This window comes from Triturus cristatus, chromosome 6 (assembly GCF_964204655.1).
Source record: "Triturus cristatus chromosome 6, aTriCri1.1, whole genome shotgun sequence".
Lineage (NCBI taxonomy): Eukaryota > Metazoa > Chordata > Amphibia > Caudata > Salamandridae > Triturus > Triturus cristatus.
The window spans coordinates 380,782,107-380,802,601 of record NC_140589.1 but is presented as its reverse complement, the minus strand read 5'-3'; positions in this window follow the sequence as shown (position 1 = coordinate 380,802,601).

Below are 20,495 nucleotides of genomic sequence, written 5' to 3'. Positions count from 1 at the left end.
GAAACCTGAAAACCCCACTCGCTTGTAAATACTGTGCATGATTCCACAGGGTAAGCAGATGGGTGTGTGCTAAGAGTCAGCTTCTGCACCAAAAAATCGCTCCCCCTTTTTCCTACTAATGCAACTGTGAAATCACCAGAAAAAAACGCAATAAATCTCTGCCTGTAATTCCTATTTCCACACAGAGTCATGTTTTCACATTAGTCCCAAAACGAAATTTCTTTGCCAATTTAAATGCACACTTACTGCTCTTTTTTTTTGGCAAGTGAAAATCACTTTTACAGACTGACACATTATGAAACCACTTTTTTGATTTTTTTAAATGCACATGTCCAAACTGCTTTTTCAGACCACCACCATGTGTAACCTGGGTGGCTGCCTACATTCCAGCAAGGGCAACCAGCCTTAGTGATGCTGAATGTATTTGCATTACAGACTGAAACCTGAAAACCCCACTCGCTTGTAAATACTGTGCATGATTCCACAGGGTAAGCAGATGGGTGTGTGCTAAGAGTCAGCTTCTGCACCAAAAAATCGCTCCCCCTTTTTCCTACAAATGCAACTGTGAAATCACCAGAAAAAAACGCAATAAATCTCTGCCTGTAATTCCTATTTCCACACAGAGTCATGTTTTCACATTAGTCCCAAAACGAAATTTCTTTGCCAATTTAAATGCACACTTACTGCTCTTTTTTTTGGCAAGTGAAAATCACTTTTACAGACTGACACATTATGAAACCACTTTTTTGATTTTTTTAAATGCACATGTCCAAACTGCTTTTTCAGACCACCACCATGTGTAACCTGGGTGGCTGCCTACATTCCAGCAAGGGCAACCAGCCTTAGTGATGCTGAATGTATTTGCATTAACAGACTGAAACCTGAAAACCCCACTCGCTTGTAAATACTGTGCATGATTATACATGGCAAGCAGATGGGTGTGTGCTAAGAGTCTGCTTCTTCCCCCAAAAAATCGCTCCCCCTTTTTCCTACTAATGCAACTGTGAAATCACCAGAAAAAAACGCAATAAATCTCTGCCTGTAATTCCTATTTCCACACAGAGTCATGTTTTCACATTAGTCCCAAAACGAAATTTCTTTGCCAATTTGAAAGCACACTTACTGCTCTTTTTTTTTGGCAAGTGAAAATCACTTTTACAGACTGACACATTATGAAACCACTTTTTTGATTTTTTTAAATGCACATGTCCAAACTGCTTTTTCAGACCACCACCATGTGTAACCTGGGTGGCTGCCTACATTCCAGCAAGGGCAACCAGCCTTAGTGATGCAGAATGTATTTGCATTAACAGACTGAAACCTGAAAACCCCACTCGCTTGTAAATACTGTGCATGATTCCACAGGGTAAGCAGATGGGTGTGTGCTAAGAGTCAGCTTCTGCACCAAAAAATCGCTCCCCCTTTTTCCTACTAATGCAACTGTGAAATCACCAGAAAAAAACGCAATAAATCTCTGCCTGTAATTCCTATTTCCACACAGAGTCATGTTTTCACATTAGTCCCAAAACGAAATTTCTTTGCCAATTTAAATGCACACTTACTGCTCTTTTTTTTTGGCAAGTGAAAATCACTTTTACAGACTGACACATTATGAAACCACTTTTTTGATTTTTTTAAATGCACATGTCCAAACTGCTTTTTCAGACCACCACCATGTGTAACCTGGGTGGCTGCCTACATTCCAGCAAGGGCAACCAGCCTTAGTGATGCTGAATGTATTTGCATTACAGACTGAAACCTGAAAACCCCACTCGCTTGTAAATACTGTGCATGATTCCACAGGGTAAGCAGATGGGTGTGTGCTAAGAGTCAGCTTCTGCACCAAAAAATCGCTCCCCCTTTTTCCTACTAATGCAACGGTGAAATCACCAGAAAAAAACGCAATAAATCTCTGCCTGTAATTCCTATTTCCACACAGAGTCATGTTTTCACATTAGTCCCAAAACGAAATTTCTTTGCCAATTTAAATGCACACTTACTGCTCTTTTTTTTTGGCAAGTGAAAATCACTTTTACAGACTGACACATTATGAAACCACTTTTTTGATTTTTTTAAATGCACATGTCCAAACTGCTTTTTCAGACCACCACCATGTGTAACCTGGGTGGCTGCCTACATTCCAGCAAGGGCAACCAGCCTTAGTGATGCTGAATGTATTTGCATTACAGACTGAAACCTGAAAACCCCACTCGCTTGTAAATACTGTGCATGATTCCACAGGGTAAGCAGATGGGTGTGTGCTAAGAGTCAGCTTCTGCACCAAAAAATTGCTCCCCCTTTTTCCTACAAATGCAACTGTGAAATCACCAGAAAAAAACGCAATAATTCTCTGCCTGTAATTCCTATTTCCACACAGAGTCATGTTTTCACATTAGTCCCAAAACGAAATTTCTTTGCCAATTTAAATGCACACTTACTGCTCTTTTTTTTTGGCAAGTGAAAATCACTTTTACAGACTGACACATTATGAAACCACTTTTTTGATTTTTTTAAATGCACATGTCCAAACTGCTTTTTCAGACCACCACCATGTGTAACCTGGGTGGCTGCCTACATTCCAGCAAGGGCAACCAGCCTTAGTGATGCTGAATGTATTTGCATTAACAGACTGAAACCTGAAAACCCCACTCGCTTGTAAATACTGTGCATGATTATACATGGCAAGCAGATGGGTGTGTGCTAAGAGTCTGCTTCTTCCCCCAAAAAATCGCTCCCCCTTTTTCCTACTAATGCAACTGTGAAATCACCAGAAAAAAACGCAATAAATCTCTGCCTGTAATTCCTATTTCCACACAGAGTCATGTTTTCACATTAGTCCCAAAACGAAATTTCTTTGCCAATTTGAAAGCACACTTACTGCTCTTTTTTTTTGGCAAGTGAAAATCACTTTTACAGACTGACACATTATGAAACCACTTTTTTGATTTTTTTAAATGCACATGTCCAAACTGCTTTTTCAGACCACCACCATGTGTAACCTGGGTGGCTGCCTACATTCCAGCAAGGGCAACCAGCCTTAGTGATGCAGAATGTATTTGCATTAACAGACTGAAACCTGAAAACCCCACTCGCTTGTAAATACTGTGCATGATTCCACAGGGTAAGCAGATGGGTGTGTGCTAAGAGTCAGCTTCTGCACCAAAAAATCGCTCCCCCTTTTTCCTACTAATGCAACTGTGAAATCACCAGAAAAAAACGCAATAAATCTCTGCCTGTAATTCCTATTTCCACACAGAGTCATGTTTTCACATTAGTCCCAAAACGAAATTTCTTTGCCAATTTAAATGCACACTTACTGCTCTTTTTTTTTGGCAAGTGAAAATCACTTTTACAGACTGACACATTATGAAACCACTTTTTTGATTTTTTTAAATGCACATGTCCAAACTGCTTTTTCAGACCACCACCATGTGTAACCTGGGTGGCTGCCTACATTCCAGCAAGGGCAACCAGCCTTAGTGATGCTGAATGTATTTGCATTAACAGACTGAAACCTGAAAACCCCACTCGCTTGTAAATACTGTGCATGATTATACATGGCAAGCAGATGGGTGTGTGCTAAGAGTCTGCTTCTTCCCCCCAAAAATTGCTCCCCCTTTTTCCTACTAATGCAACTGTGAAATCACCAGAAAAAAACGCAATAAATCTCTGCCTGTAATTCCTATTTCCACACAGAGTCATGTTTTCACATTAGTCCCAAAACGAAATTTCTTTGCCAATTTGAAAGCACACTTACTGCTCTTTTTTTTTGGCAAGTGAAAATCACTTTTACAGACTGACACATTATGAAACCACTTTTTTGATTTTTTTAAATGCACATGTCCAAACTGCTTTTTCAGACCACCACCATGTGTAACCTGGGTGGCTGCCTACATTCCAGCAAGGGCAACCAGCCTTAGTGATGCTGAATGTATTTGCATTACTGAGTCCAACCTCAAACCCTTAAACTATTCTTTTTTTTTCCAGTACACCTTAATTTATCGTGAAAACATAGTCCATATTATTTTACATGTTCCTCACATTTAAATTTCTCCCAAAACAGAAAATGTTAAACGCAACTTCAACAAAAACAATTTCCATTTCTATTATTCATTTCTTAATTTACCATATACATCTCCTCTCAAACTCTAACCTCACCTTTAAAATTAGTTAGTTGTGAAAGAAATGTGGCACTCAAACAGCAGATTATCAGATCCAGGATCTCTGTTCTGTACACCTCTCTCCTCTCAGCAGAACCAGATAATGGCAAACTTTCCCTCTATTTTTCCACACATATACATGTAAGTTTCAAATCTCAGTGCTTCCCCCTTTTTTTCAAATGTAATCACACATTTCTATTGGTTGAAAACCAACCCTTTTCCAAAAGTACCCTGCCCCCAACTTGACTTCTGCCTAGTACCCTTCCCCCAACTTGACTTCTGCCTGCTACCATAGCAACAGCTCATGGAACACTGCTGTGTGGAGTTAGGTCAGAAGTTCGCCACACAATGTTTCAATTCCACAGAGCAAGAGTGCTTGACTTTTCAAACCTAACAGCAAATCCATAGTACTGTTCTGTGGTAACACATTTTTTTGTACCAATACAAAACATGCTTCTATTAGTTTACACATACAGCCTAGTTTTTATTCTAGAATGGTATGAAACAGCCAATCAGTTCTTTTTGTTTTGAAAAAAATATGTATGCCTCCATTTCCAAACTGTCTTTCTTTTCATATTGCCATTCTACTGAAAGACACCTCCTGAGTGCATCCAGTTCTCCTTTGAAGATGTTCACAGTGTGGATTGTAGGGCACAGCTATGTCTTCTGGAGTGAAAAGTTTGCAGAGAAAACAGATATGGTGAGAGACCTTGCTTTGCCAAATGTAGACATTAAATGGATTGGTCAGAGAGGGTTAAAGTGGCACCAATTGATGCCATTGGTGAAATCCTTCATGCAAATCCAACACCCTGACCTCATAATAGTGCACTGTGGTGGCAATGACCTAGGCACTTTGACTGGGGTAGGTCTGGAAATGCTTATGAAGGACACCTTTGCACAACTGTTTTCACTTTTCCCTAAAACTGCCTTTGTGTTTTCCAACATATGCCAAAGGCAAAAATGGAACTGGTCCAATCATTTCTGTCCGCAGATTGACAAAGCAAGAAAGCACGTCAACAAATCTGTTTCTGCTTTCCTCCGTGACTATGGTATGGGTGCCATTTACCACAACAACTTGCGTTATGACATGCAAGACATTTATAGAGGAGATGGTGTGCACTTCAATGATGAAGGGAACAGAGTCTTCCTCTTGAACCTTAGACTCTGCATCGGTACTTACTTGTAGGTACCACTAAAAAATCATTTCATAAACACAACGGCTCTTTTTAGAGCCCCCTAATATCTAAACACTTAAATCTGAATTTCATTTATTTTTTTATTTTTTTTTCTACCGTACGCTTACCGTAAGCTTACCGTACGCGTACCCCGTGATTTTTTTTAAAATCAATAAATGTTTTCTTTGTACTTTTCAGTCCTTCTTTGACCCCCTCACAAATGTAAGGGGGTCTGTAACTCTCCTCATTGCCCCCTTTTCTTGTTTTCACTCTTTTTTTTCTGAGTGAAACACACAAAATGGCGGCCGCCGCTTCCTGGTTTCGGCCGATTCGAATGTTTACTAAGATCTAACAGCCAATCAGAATCGCGCTCGCGCACGCCACCGTACGCGTACGGTAAGCTTACGGTAAGCGTACGGTAAGCGTACCGTAAGCGGGCTCAGATATATATATTGATTTAAAGGCTATTTTCTCAGAATCTACTGAACAGATTTACACCAAACCTACAAAAGGCACTTCCTTGACATAGGGACTACCTCTCTGCCAAATTTCTAGTAATTCTGTTCAGCCGTTCGGGCTGTAGCTCGTTCTAAAGGTCCTATGGAAAAATGCATTGGAAAAACGCGTTTTGGGACCCCCCTTTTATCTCAGCCCCCGCTTGACGTATCCCCCCGAGACTTTCAGGGTAGGAGCGGAGCGTAGCGCCCCACCTATTTTGAGAAATTCGCGAGGATTCATCGACCGGCGCCAAAGTTATTCCAAATAGAATGTTGCGGTTTTCCTATGGAAAAGGGGTCCTAACTATAACTACCTACTGGCGACCGCCAGTAGGTAATATATATATATATATATATATATATATATATATATATATATATATATATATATATATATATATATATATATATATATATATATATATATATATATATATATATATATTCACTTAAAAAACCATAGGTTTCACACATGTTATAGTTAGCTGGACATTTCACTCGTAAAAAAACAATGAAATTCCCCCGTTATAGTTAGTGCAGGCAACTATAACTCACGCAACCGCAATCCTCTGCTGATGACGTCAGATATTACATCACTGTATTTAGACACTTATTTACCCATGTCTTCTTCCATTAATCTTTAGCTATACATATATTACAAATATTTATTTTTCATAAAGACACATATGTCATCAGTGATGTAATATCTGACGTCATCAGCAGAGGATTGCGGTCGCGCGAGTTATAGTTGCCTGCACTAACTATAACAGGGGAATTTCATTGGTTTTTTACGAGTGAAATGTCCAGCTAACTACAACATGTGTGAAACCTATGGTTTTTTAAGTGAATTTGCAAGGTTTTTTAAATGCTAATTCATGACTATAACGTGTGTGAAACCTATGGTTTTTTCAGTGAATTTGTACGTTTTTTTAAATGCTAAGTTATGTATTTATTTATTTTCAGGTTTTTCACCGTGCGCGCACCGTGCGCGTGCTGTGGGTGCTCGGTGCGCTTCGCACAACGAGCACCCACGGTTCGACGTGCGCGCTACGTGCGCGCACCTCGCGATTTAAAAAAAAAAAACATTGTTTTTTTCGCCCTTGGCGGTCCTTCTGTGACCCCCTGACCAAGGCTAGGGGGTCAGGAACTGTCCGCTCTGCCCCCTTTTCACGTTCTCCACCTTTTTTTTTCACCCCCTCAAACTGCGAGAGACAAAATGGCGGCCGACACTTCCTGGTTTCGACCGATTCGACTGTTTACCGACATCTAACAACCAATCAGAATTGCGCTCGCGCACGGCAGGGTGCGCGCACTGTGCGCGCGTATAGATATTGATATGCTTTTAAATGCTATTTTCTCAGGAAATACTGAACAGATTTACACCAGACCTGAAAAATGCACTTCCTTGACCTTATGGCTACCTCTCTGCAAAATTTCACGTAATTCTGTTCAGCCGTTCGGGCTGTAGCTGCGACTAAAGGTCCTATGGAAAAATGCATGGGGATAACGCGTTTTGGGACCCCCCTTTTTCTCGGCCCCCGCTTGACGAATAACCCTGAGACTTTCAGGGTAGGAGCTGAACGGAGCGCCCCATTAGTTTTGAAAATTTCGCGAGGATTCGTCAACCGGCGCCTAAGTTATTCAAAATAGAATTTTGAGATTTCCTATGGAAACTAGGTTGTATGTTCTGTTATGCTGCAGCTTTCTCTCCTGTCTGTCCATTATGGTCAGCTAGCTACTATTGCCTCTTGCCCCTCTGTTCTCTGTTGTCCATGTGCATGGTCCTGTCCCCTCCCTCTTGCTTTCTATGGATTGTTGTGCTGCACTCCCGTCCTGCATGCCCTGTGTGGTGTATTGTGCTGCTGCAAACCCTGATGCCTGCCCTGCAGGATCAGTTTGGTGCACCTCTCCATGTCCCTCCTGTCCTCTGTTATCCAAGTCCATGTCCCTATCCCATTTCCTTCCATGATCCAATGTACCATACTTGCAAACATTTTGAACTTGGTAAGAGGGAGATTTTGAAAAAAATCTGGGGTATTGATTTTCCCCTTTGAGTTACATTGAAAAAGAGGATATTGTAGACAGGAGACAGTCAAATAAAGCCCATTTGAGCTTAAAAACATTGGACGTTTCCTGGCTGAATCGGGTCTGTTGGCATGTATGGTTGTACTACCATTGCCTCTTCCTTCTGCCCACAATGGTCTATTACATTGCCACAGCCTTGAAGGAGGGTAGATTTTGTATCACAGGGGGCCCCTGGCCCGTTCTGTCCACACCTGAAGTATGAGACCCTTGTCCTTGCCCTGCCAGCCGCATTTGTAGGCCGTATTAAATTGACCAGCGGGTCCTGTGTTGCTATATAATTATCCTGAGACATCCTTACCACTCAGCCAGCATAAAACCCCTGTGTAGGCCCTTCTGTTCAATATGTAGGCCTCTTTGTTAAATTGACCATAGCTCTGCAATTTTAGTGTATAGCAGTCTGAAGGCAGGTCAGAGAGGCCTTCTGCTCCAAACTAGTAGCCCCCACCCTACCCGAGTGCTCCGTGCTCGGTATCAAAGTTCAACATCCCCCTGAAGCTGTCGATATACAGTAGGCTGCATCCTGGACTGGTACTTGCTTCCTGGGCAGGTTTCCCGCTTTTAAGGAAGTGGCAACCGCAGATCGTCAAGTTAGGAGAACTGAGAAGATTTTATACATGAATATATTGAATTCCCGTACAATACCCATTATTTTCTGCTTGCTCTATGGAACTTACGATAAGCGATTGGCCTGAGAGACTGACCTTTTCACCCAGTCCATTGTCAGCATTAAGTGGGTAAATGACGAAATGTCTGGTAAAATCTGCAGACAAAGCTTTTGGGTAGCATACGTAGGTAGATGTAGCGTGCAAAGGAGCCCACAAAATGATATAAAAAGGGAGCACCCACAGATATCGAGGGACTACCTCGCCGTCTGTATGTAGGTTAACAGGCTGTGCAGGTTTTCCCCAAGAGCTGGGAGCTCTTGTCTTCCTCTGCTTAAAATGTCTAGCTCTGCTTTGCTTGAAGTATCTTATTCTATTTTACCTATATGAAATGTCATGTTATGTTTAACCATTGTTCTCTTTACTTTTGCATTTAAAAGATTTTGTATTGTAATTGCAGGAATGCTTGCTCTAAGAGTAAACGTGAGTGTTCCTAGGTAACATTTTCCTTGGTGTAACTTTTTCCTTGGTGTAACTTGTTTCTCATGATGCATTTATAGATGTGTTTTCTCTCTCTCTCTGTCAGTACATTAATTGAGATACAGAGAATATCATGACAGCTGTATGATTATCTGGATTCTGTATTTTGTACTTTATGTCTCTATTCTGCGGTTTCTTTGAAGTTGCATCTTCTCATTAAACTGCCATTGTATTCTGCCTCCAATTCCATGTCTCATATGTCTGTTTTCTTCATTTTTGGAGCAAGCGTTCCTAGGCACCCCGGCTCAAATTAAGGTGCCCCTTTTGTCCCTGACTCACTCTCCTGCTCAGTTCTGTGGTGGCTGCCGGGGCTCTGGGGACCGCCCCTAGCTTCCTTGACCCGTAATAGATCTTCCCTCCAACAGCCTCTCTTGCAAGTCCTGTATTGTTGGTTTGTTGCCCCTGCCCCCCTTTCCACTGCCCTCCATAGTCTGTTGTGCTTCCACGGCCCTTCCTGCCTGCTCAGTGTGGTTAAATTGTTGCCTTTGCACCCTCCTACCTGCCTTCAATTTTCAGAGTCCTTGCCCCTGGCCTCTGCCTCTCAACAGTATCCTAATGAACAACTGGATTGCTAACATTCTATATTTATTACAAAAGTGTGGAACGCCTGACATCATCTTGATGTAATCAAAACTGTAATACCTAGAGCATTTCCTTTAGAAATTACATATATGAGAAGGTCTTATTGGCATCAAAATTATGGTTAGTGCTCTAAAAGACTAAAATAAGGACATATTTTCTGAGTTTTCAAATAGCGACAAAGCACTTTTAAATTATTTGTTATCTTTATGTTTTTTTATCCAGTTGACCACTTGATTAAATGTTGCACTTAGGGGAGAGGATGTGGTGTTACTTCCAGAACTGCAGACTTTGCAACTGGGGAACCAGGTTGATGTTTCTGCTTCAGCTCGACATTCTGTGATTCTGGTCAAATCACTTAGTTTCCCCATGTCTACAACCAAAATGAATTTGTTCTTGTGTGATGTAACCAATGCTCATGTAAAGCACTCCAATACCTGACAAGTCTGCACTATATAACACTGCAAAAACACAAAATAATAAGTGTTTTGCACACTTCTGTCATTGGGCTATATTTGGGCTACATCTGGGTGATTTTGGGCTACATTTGGGCTCTTTTGTCTCCGGTGGCCATCTTGGGAGATTTATTTGTTATGAAGTTTCCTAATTTCCTTATGTACTGCAGTCTCCTCAGTAGGAAATGCTTTCAGTTTTTTACTTTGATTCCATCATGAAGGTATTCAGATATGTCACACATTTGCCATACATTCTGAATGTTAGCACTCTAGTTGCTCATTAGATCACTGTAGTAAAACTACTGTTCACCATGGAAGACTGCTCCTGGTATTAAATGTGCATGTTTCAGTCTGCATGTCAGAATTTTTTAATGAAATAGAAGAGGATTTGAGAAGTCACTCAAAATGTGCCCTCATTTTCTTTCTTCAGCATTAATCATAATTTCTATGGCAAAATGAACCCCCTCATTGTGTTCCTTTTTAAATTAAATGTTTTAAGTGTTACCAGTTTATTCCAATCAAGATGGCTTCAGGTGTGCCATACTTTTGTCATAATGAAGACAGTAAGCGCGCTAGTTGTTTTTAAGAACATTCTGGGACATTCTGTCATTGGGCTATACTTGGGCTACATCTGGGTGATATTTGGGCTACATTTGGGCTCTTTTGTCTCTGGTGGCCATCTTGGGAGACTTCTTTGTTATGAAGTTTCCTAATTTCCTCATTTACTGCAGTCTCCTCAGTAGGAAATACTTTCAGTTTTTTACTTTGATTCCATCAAGAAGGCATTCAGATGTGTCACACATTTGCCATAAATTCAGAATGTTAGCACTCTTTTTGCTCATTAGATCACTGTAGTAAAGCTACTGCTCACCAGGGAAAACTGCTGCTGGTATTGAAAATGCATGTTTCAGTCTGCATGTCAGAATTTTTTAATGAAATAGAAGAGGATTTGAGAAGTCACTCAAAATGTGCCCTAATTTTTCTTTCTGCAGCACTAATCATACTTTTTATGGAAAAATGAACCCCCTCATTTTGTTCCTTTTTAAATTAAATGTTTTAAGAGTTACCACTTTAATCCAAGCAAGATGGCTTCAGGTGTGCCATACGTTTATCATAAGTAGGGCTGTTAGCGCTCTAGTAGTTCTTTGGAACACTCTGGGAAGCTGCAGTAGAACACAAAGGAATCAACTGACAGTCTCTGCCCTTGTTGGATGTACATGTTTTACTGAGAATGTCAGACTTCATTCTCACATGACTGAGAAAGATAATGTGAATTTACAGAAAATAAGCTCTCAGTTTAGCTTATAGATCACCTTCCAAACCTCTGTGGTAAAAGCATGAGTAAATATTTTTCTCTCAATCATGATATCCAGCAGAAGGCTTTTTCACATGGTGAAATCACCTTAGAACATACCACAATTCCTAAAATGAGTATGGTACCATCAACAAATGGTTTATAATGTAACTAAAGTCTTAAAACCTTCTATTAACTGCAATGCTTTTTAATGAGGTGCTATCATGTATATTGGTCCCAAGATGGCTGCCAACACTTCTTGGATGAAGTGCTGACAGCCAATCAGATCTCAGGACGAGATGTGTGGTTAGGCTCCGCCCACATATATATATGCTTTTCAATGCTATTTTCTCAGGAAATACTGAACAGATTTACACCAGACCTGCAAAAGGCACTTCCTTGATCTTATGGCTACCTCTCTGCCAAATTTCAAGGAATTCTGTTCAGCCGTTCGGGCTGTAGCTGTGTCTAAAGGTCCTATGGAAAAATGCATGGGAAAAACGCGTTTTGGGACCCCCCTTTTATCTCAGCCCCCGCTTGACGAATCACCCCGAGACTTTCAGGGTAGGAGCGGAGCGCAGCGCCCCACCTATTTTGAGAATTTTACGAGGATTCGTCGACCGGCGCCAAAGTTATTCAAAATAGAATGTTGCGGTTTTCCTATGGAAACAGGGTCCTAACTATAACTACCTACTGGCGACCGCCAGTAGGTAATATATATATATATATATATATATATATATATATATACCAAGAAAGATCCAACTCCAATACGGAAGGAACAGCGGCACACCCAATCCATCACGAGTAGTTTTTATTCGGAGCAAAAAATCAAAGAACAATGCATTTCAGCCGAAACGGCTTTTGTCAATTTCAAAATTGCTCTGGAGATGGATCTTACTTGGTGTAATTTGTGATTCCTGTAACCACGGCTGGCACTGGAATAGAGTTGGCAGGCATACGGTGTATTGAACATGCAACCAGCAGTATATATATATATATATATATATATATATATATTACCTACTGGCGGTCGCCAGTAGGTAGTTATAGTTAGGACCCCTTTTCCATAGGAAATCCGCAACATTCTATTTTGAATAACTTTGGCGCCGGTCGACGAATCCTCGCGAATTTTTCAAAATAGGTGGGGCGCTACGCTCCGCTCCTACCCTGAAAGTCTCGGGGGGATTCGTCAAGCGGGGGCTGAGATAAAAGGGGGGTCCCAAAACGCGTTTTTCCCATGCATTTTTCCTTAGGACCTTTAGACAGGGCTACAGCCCGAACGGCTGAACAGATTTACTTGAAATTTGGCAGAGAGGTAGTCCTCAGGTCAAGGAAGTGCCTTTTGTAGGTTTGGTGTAAATCTGTTCAGTATTTCCTGAGAAAATAGCATTTAAAAGCATATATATATGTGGGCGGAGCCTAACCACACATCTCATCCTGAGATCTGATTGGCTGTCAGCACTTCATCCAAGAAGTGTTGGCAGCCATCTTGGGACCAATATACATGATAGCACCTCATTAAAAAGCATTGCAGTTAATAGAAGGTTTTAAGACTTTAGTTACATTATAAATCATTTGTTGATGGTACCATACTCATTTTAGGAATTGTGGTATGTTCTAAGGTGATTTCACCATGTGAAAAAGCCTTCTGCTGGGATATCATGATTGAGAGAAAAATATTTTCTCATGCTTTTACCACAGAGGTTTGGAAGGTGATCTATAAGCTAAACTGAGAGCTTATTTTCTGTAAATTCACATTATCTTTCTCAGTCATGTGAGAATGAAGTCTGACATTCTCAGTAAAACATGTACATCCAACAAGGGCAGAGACTGTCAGTTGATTCCTTTGTGTTCTACTGCAGCTTCCCAGAGTGTTCCAAAGAACTACTAGAGCGCTAACAGTCCTACCTATGATAAACGTATGGCACACCTGAAGCCATCTTGCTTGGAATAAAGTGGTAACTCTTAAAACATTTAATTTCAAAAGGAACAAAATGAGGGGGTTCATTTTTCCATAAAAAGTATGATTAGTGCTGCAGAAAGAAAAATTAGGGCACATTTTGAGTGACTTCTCAAATCCTCTTCTATTTCATTAAAAAATTCTGACATGCAGACTGAAACATGAACTTTCAATACCAGCAGCAGTTTTCCCTGGTGAGCAGTAGCTTTACTACAGTGATCTAATGAGCAAAAAGAGTGCTAACATTCTGAATTTATGGCAAATGTGTGACACATCTGAATGCCTTCTTGATGGAATCAAAGTAAAAAACTGAAAGTATTTCCTACTGAGGAGACTGCAGTAAATGAGGAAATTAGGAAACTTCATAACAAATAAGTCTCCCAAGATGGCCACCAGAGACAAAAGAGCCCAAATGTAGCCCAAATATCACCCAGATGTAGCCCAAGTATAGCCCAATGACAGAATGTCCCAGAATGTTCTTAAAAACAACTAGAGTGCTTACTGTCTTCATTATGACAAAAGTATGGCACACCTGAAGCCATCTTGATTGGAATAAACTGGTAACACTTAAAACATTTAATTTAAAAAGGAACACAATGAGGGGGTTCATTTTGCCATAGAAATTATCATTAATGCTGAAGAAAGAAAATGAGGGCACATTTTGAGTGACTTCTCAAATCCTCTTCTATTTCATTAAAAAATTCTGACATGCAGACTGAAACATGCACTTTTAATACCAGGAGCAGACTTCCATGGTGAACAGTAGTTTTACTACAGTGATCTAATGAGCAACTAGAGTGCTAACATTCAGAATTTATGGCAAATGTGTGACATATCTGAATACCTTCATGATGGAATCAACGTAAAAAACTGAAAGCATTTCCTACTGAGGAGACTGCAGTACATGAGGAAATTAGGAAACTTCATAACAAATAAATCTCCCAAGATGGCCACCGGAGACAAAAGAGCCCAAATGTAGCCCAAAATCACCCAGATGTAGCCCAAATATAGCCCAATGACAGAAGTGTGCAAAACACTTATTATTTAGTGTTTTTGCAGTGTTATATAGTGCAGACTTGTCAGGTATTGGAGTGCTTTACATGAGCATTGGTTACATCACACAAGCACATATTCATTTTGGTTGTAGACATGGGGAGACTAAGTGATTTGACCAGAATCACAGAATGTCGAGCTGAAGCAGAAACTTCAACCTGGTTCCCCAGTTGCAAAGTCTGCAGTTCTGGAAGTAACACCACATCCTCTCCCCTAAGTGCAACATTTAATCAAGTGGTCAACTGGATAAAAAAACATAAAGATAACAAATAATTTAAAAGTGCTTTGTCGCTATTTGAAAACTCAGACAAAATGTCCTTATTTTAGTCTTTTAGAGCACTAACCATAATTTTGATGCCAATAAGACCCTCTCATATATGTAATTTCTAAAGAAAATGCTCTAGGTATTACAGTTTTGATTACATCAAGATGATGTCAGGCGTTCCACACTTTTGTAATAAATATAGAATGTTAGCAATCTAGTTGTTCATTGGGATACTGTTGAGAGGCAAAGGCCAGGGGCACGGACTCTGAAAATTGAAGGCAGGTAGGAGAGTGCAAAGGCAACAATTTAACCACACTGAGCAGGCAGGAAGGGCCGTGGAAGCACAACAGACTATGGAGGGCAGTGGAAAGGGGGGCAGGGGCAACAAACCAACAATACAGGACTTGCAAGAGAGGCTGTTGGAGGGAAGATCTATTACGGGTCAAGGAAGCTAGAGGCGGTCCCCAGAGCCCCGGGAGCCACCACAGAACTGAGCAGGAGAGTGAGTCAGGGACAAAAGGGGCACCTTAATTTGAGCCGGGGTGCCTAGGAACGCTTGCTCCAAAAATGAAGAAAACAGACATATGAGACATGGAATTGGTGGCAGAATACAATGGCAGTTTAATGAGAAGATACAACTTCAAAGAAACCGCAGAATAGAGACATAAAGTACAAAATACAGAATCCAGATAATCATACAGCTGTCATGATATTCTCTGTATCTCAATTAATGTACTGACAGAGAGAGAGAGAAAACACATCTATAAATGCATCATGAGAAACAAGTTACACCAAGGAAAATGTTACCTAGGAACACTCACGTTTACTCTTAGAGCAAGCATTCCTGCAATTACAATACAAAATCTTTTAAATGCAAAAGTAAAGAGAACAATGGTTAAACATAACATGACATTTCATATAGGTAAAATAGAATAAGATACTTCAAGCAAAGCAGAGCAAGACATTTTAAGCAAAGGAAGACAAGAGCTCCCAGCTCTTGGGGAAAACCTGCACAGCCTGTTAACCTACATACAGACGGCGAGGTAGTCCGTCGATATCTGTGGGTGCTCCCTTTTTATATCATTTTGTGGGCTCCTTTGCACGCTACATCTACCTACGTATGCTACCCAAAAGCTTCGTCTGCAGATTTTACCAGACATTTCGTCATTTACCCACTTAATGCTGACAATGGACTGGGTGAAAAGGTCAGTCTCTCAGGCCAATCGCTTATCGTAAGTTCCATAGAGCAAGCAGAAAATAATGGGGATGGTACGGGAATTCAATATATTCATGTACAAAATCTCCTCAGTTCTCCTAACTTGACGCTCTGCGGTTGCCACTTCCTTAAAAGCGGGAAACCTGCCCAGGAAGCAAGTACCAGTCCAGGATGCAGCCTACTGTATGTCGACAGCTTCAGTGGGATGTTGAACTTTGATACCGAGCACGGAGCACTCGGGTAGGGTGGGGGCTACTAGTTTGGAGCAGAAGGCCTCGCAGACCTGCCTTCAGACTGCTATACACTAAAATTGCAGAGCTATGGTCAATTTAACAAAGAGGCCTACATATTGAACAGAAGGGCCTACACAGGGGTTTTATGCTGGCTGAGTGGTAAGGATGTCTCAGGATAATTATATAGCAACACAGGACCCGCTGGTCAATTTAATACGGCCTACAAATGCGGCTGGCAGGGCAAGGACAAGGGTCTCATACTTCAGGTGTGGACAGAACGGGCCAGGGGCCCCCTGTGATACAAAATCTACCCTCCTTCAAGGCTGTGGCAATGTAATAGACCATTGTGGGCAGAAGGAAGAGGCAATGGTAGTACAACCATACATGCCAACAGACCCGATTCAGCCAGGAAACGTCCAATGTTTTTAAGCTCAAATGGGCTTTATTTGATCTGTCTCCTGTCTACAATATCCTCTTTTTCAATGTAACTCAAAGGGGAAAATCAATACCCCAGTTTTTTTTCAAAATCTCCCTCTTACCAAGTTCAAAATGTTCGCAAGTATGGTACATTGGATCATGGAAGGAAATGGGATAGGGACATGGACTTGGATAACAGAGGACAAGAGGGACATGGAGAGGTGCACCAAACTGACCCTGCAGGGCAGGCATCAGGGTTTGCAGCAGCACAATACACCACACAGGGCATGCAGGACGGGAGTGCAGCACAACAATCCATAGAAAGCAAGAGGGAGGGGACAGGACCATGCACATGGACAACAGAGAACAGAGGGGCAAGAGGCAATGGTAGCTAGCTGACCATAATGGACAGACAGGAGAGAAAGCTGCAGCATTACAGACCATAAAGGGCAGTAGGGACGGATCAGGGGCATTACAATGGAACAGACAAGCCAGGAGGGAGGGAGTAGGGGTCTTCACATGTAAACAGAGGGCTGGGGGCAAGGGGGCAGGGCAGGAGCAGCAAGATAGCCATGGAGGTCAGGCAGGATGGGCACTAGAAGCAAGACACACCATGAAGAGCAACAGTGAGACTGTGATGGCATACACACAGACCATGGAGGGAAGGTGGGAGGGGGTCAGGGGCAGCTAACTGACCACACAGGGAAGGTGGGAGGGGCCATGGCAGCACAGAAGACCAATGGCTATGATGGGCAAGAAGGAGGGTGCAGGGGCATGCACAAAGGACGATGGAGGATAGAAGGGAGGGTCAGGACCTGTGCACAGACAAGAAAGTTCAGGGGAAGGGACCTCACAACAGACCACACGGGGCAGGCAGGAGGAGCAGTTGCAGCACAACAGACCAGGGAGGGCAGAAGGGTGTGGCAGTACAATGGACCATGTAGGACAGGAGGAAGAGGATAGGGGCATGGCATGTGGACAGGCAGGGTGGAGGTGGCAGGGACAGGTTACAGTCATCTGACAATGCTAGGCAGGTGGGAGGGGAGTGGCAGCTCAACAGAACACTCAGAGTAGATAGGAGTGGCAGGTCCATGGGACATGGTGGGCAAAAAGGATGGAGCAGGGGCATGCACAAAGACATCGGAGGGCAGGGGGAAGGAGAATAGGGGCAGCAAGCTAAGCACAGAGTTTAAGCAGGAGGTCAATGATGGGGCATAGAATTGGGCAATGGAGGGCAGGAGGAGTGGACTGGTACATCATACTAAATTGAGGGCAGTGGCAGCACATCAGACCATGCATGGCAGGAGGGAGGAGGCTATTCCATGGATTCACACAACAGAGGATAGGGAGGAGGGGGATGGGGCAGCAAGCTAACTGTTCAGAGAAGGCGGGTATTAGGAACTTTATTGTTTTTAAAACATTGAGTCTGTGCGAACTACTTAAAATATGAACAAGTATGCAGCATAATCTCACTTTTATTCAGGAAGAAGAGGACGTTTGTGACTGTGACTCCGGGCTCACTTGGCAGAAAAACCCCCTGACCCTCCACCCCCTATCGCAAAATGTAATGCCCGTGAAAAGGGTAGGTGAACACAGTGTTATATAGAACATAGTCCTGAGAGCACGATTGAAAATGAAAACTAGATATAGTGTATGGTATAAACTATGCACCAAAAAGTGTGATATAAGATGAACCGGGCGTGAAATATAATATGCAATACATTGTGCGCAATGACAGATTCATTGGAGAGCGCGAGATAGCACAGGCACTAGCGCGTGCTATGCGATATGCGCCTTGGAGTGTAATATGCACAGGGCAGTGTTGTGTAACCTAACTAGTCTCTAAAGTTGTAATATAAAATATGTGCTGGGGAGTGTAACGTTGCATATGCACTGTGACACAGATATGGATCGCAGATTGTAATATGTATGGCATAGCACTGTGCGTTATAACATAGGCATCGAGGAAGGCACGTTAGATGGGGCAATATAACCCGTGCGAAGACAAGTGTGGCATGACATATTCACGGGGTGGTGTTACAGTGCACATGGGCTAGAGAGTGTCATAGCATATGCACTAGCTAGTGGAATACAACACAGAGGTGTGTGGCACTCGGCAGGCAATGGTGGGTGTAACACAGCATTGGGCTCTGTCAGGAGCGCGCTGTGACTCTCAAGTGATGTTCGTCCCCTTTCCAGAGAGTAAAATAAAAAGTATTACACATCCGGCAGTGGATGTGTGTTTTATTAACCGTGAGGGGGGTTTCTTGCATAGTTTTGGTCGAATTTTTGTCGAATCCCCTTTGAATGGCTTGGTGTGCATGTGTATTAAATGTGCCCGTCAATAGCTACCCATGTTTGTATAAAAAAACGACAAGGGTGTCTACCGGGATTAGGCACGGTAGGGCATCAGACATGTCAGAGCTTCACTAGTAGTGTAAATACATTCCACGTGGATTCATTGCATGCATAGTCGCCTTTTAATGAATATCCCGCAAATCGTCATGGTGATAGGTACGTACGGTTTGTCCAGCATGTCCTAGGTGTGTCTATAAATAAATATTTTTTTAAAATAATAAAAAACAGTGGCCGGCCCTAGGGATTGGGGTCAAAAAAATATAATTAGGAGACAGGCCCTGGGGGATGGGGTCATCAGGGCCAATAAATTAGAATAAGAAGGGGAACCACACAGCCCCCCTTCTTAAAAAATTAAAATAAATAAAAGACTGGCATCGTGCCGGAGGCCATGCCCCCTCCGTGCAGCACTCTGCAAACGCGCCCCCAATAGGCATCTCCAGTATGCGCCAGGGAGCTGCGCTGCAGACAGGTGTTCTGAGGCCAAGCCCCTTTTTACACCTCTCTGCAACGCAGCTCTGTGGCGCTTACTGGAGGTACCTAGTGGTCTAGTTTGACCCTAGGGACCCTTAGGATTCAAGGGGACTTAATCTCTCAACTTAGAACAGCCACAGGGCGCGTTTACACAGTGGTGAAGGGAGGGGACGGGGCCTGAGGTGACGTGTGCAAACACGCACTATGGCACGTTTTAAATTGGGGATATAATTTCCCTTCAATACTGAGGGCCCCTGGGGGCTAACTAGCCCACCAAGTGCTTCCAGTAAGCGCCACTGAGCTGCATTGCAAGGAGGTGGTCCAGGCCGTGCCACTTTTTACACCTCTCTGCAACACAGCTCTGTGGCATTTACTGGAGGTACCTAGTGGGCTAGTTGGACCCTAGGGACCCTCAGGATTCAAATGAACTTAATCTCCCAACTAAAAATGGACACAGGGCGTGTTTACACAGTGGTGAAGGGAGGGGACGGGGCCTGAGTTAACGTGTGCAAAAACGCCCTGTGGCCTGTTTTAAGAGGTAGTTTTAATCCCCATGCCCTATTATGTACTAGGGGCTTACAGAGGAGGTCATGCTAATCACAGGGGGACCCCAACGCATAATGTTCCCTAGTGTATGTAGGTGTTTTCACTGTATTCTAAGTGTCTTTTAACATAGCACTGGCTCTAGGACTGGCTAGTCAGACTCAGTTACCACCAGTATCCGTCTGAAAAAGTTGAGGGTACAGGATGATTTTGCAACAAGGCTTCTTTCTGCTCTTCTTTTTGTTCTTTCTGCACGTTATCCTTCTTCCTGCACTTATCTTCGTATTTGAGGACTTCTGTTGGTCCTTTCTGCACTTCTTTTGTTTCTTTCTGTGCATTTTTTCTTCTTTCTTCACATGTCCTATCTCTGTAGGCATAGTTAGAAATTAGCATTTAAAAAACCTTTGAAATTCACAGAAAAAACCATAGGTTTCAGGCACGTTATAGTTAGGAATTAGCATATAAAAAACCTCAGAAATTCACTGAAAAAACCATAGGTTTCAGGGGTGTTATAGTTAGCTGGACTTTTCACTTGTACAAAACCATTGAAATTCCCCCGTTATAGTTAGTTCAGCTAACTATAACTCGC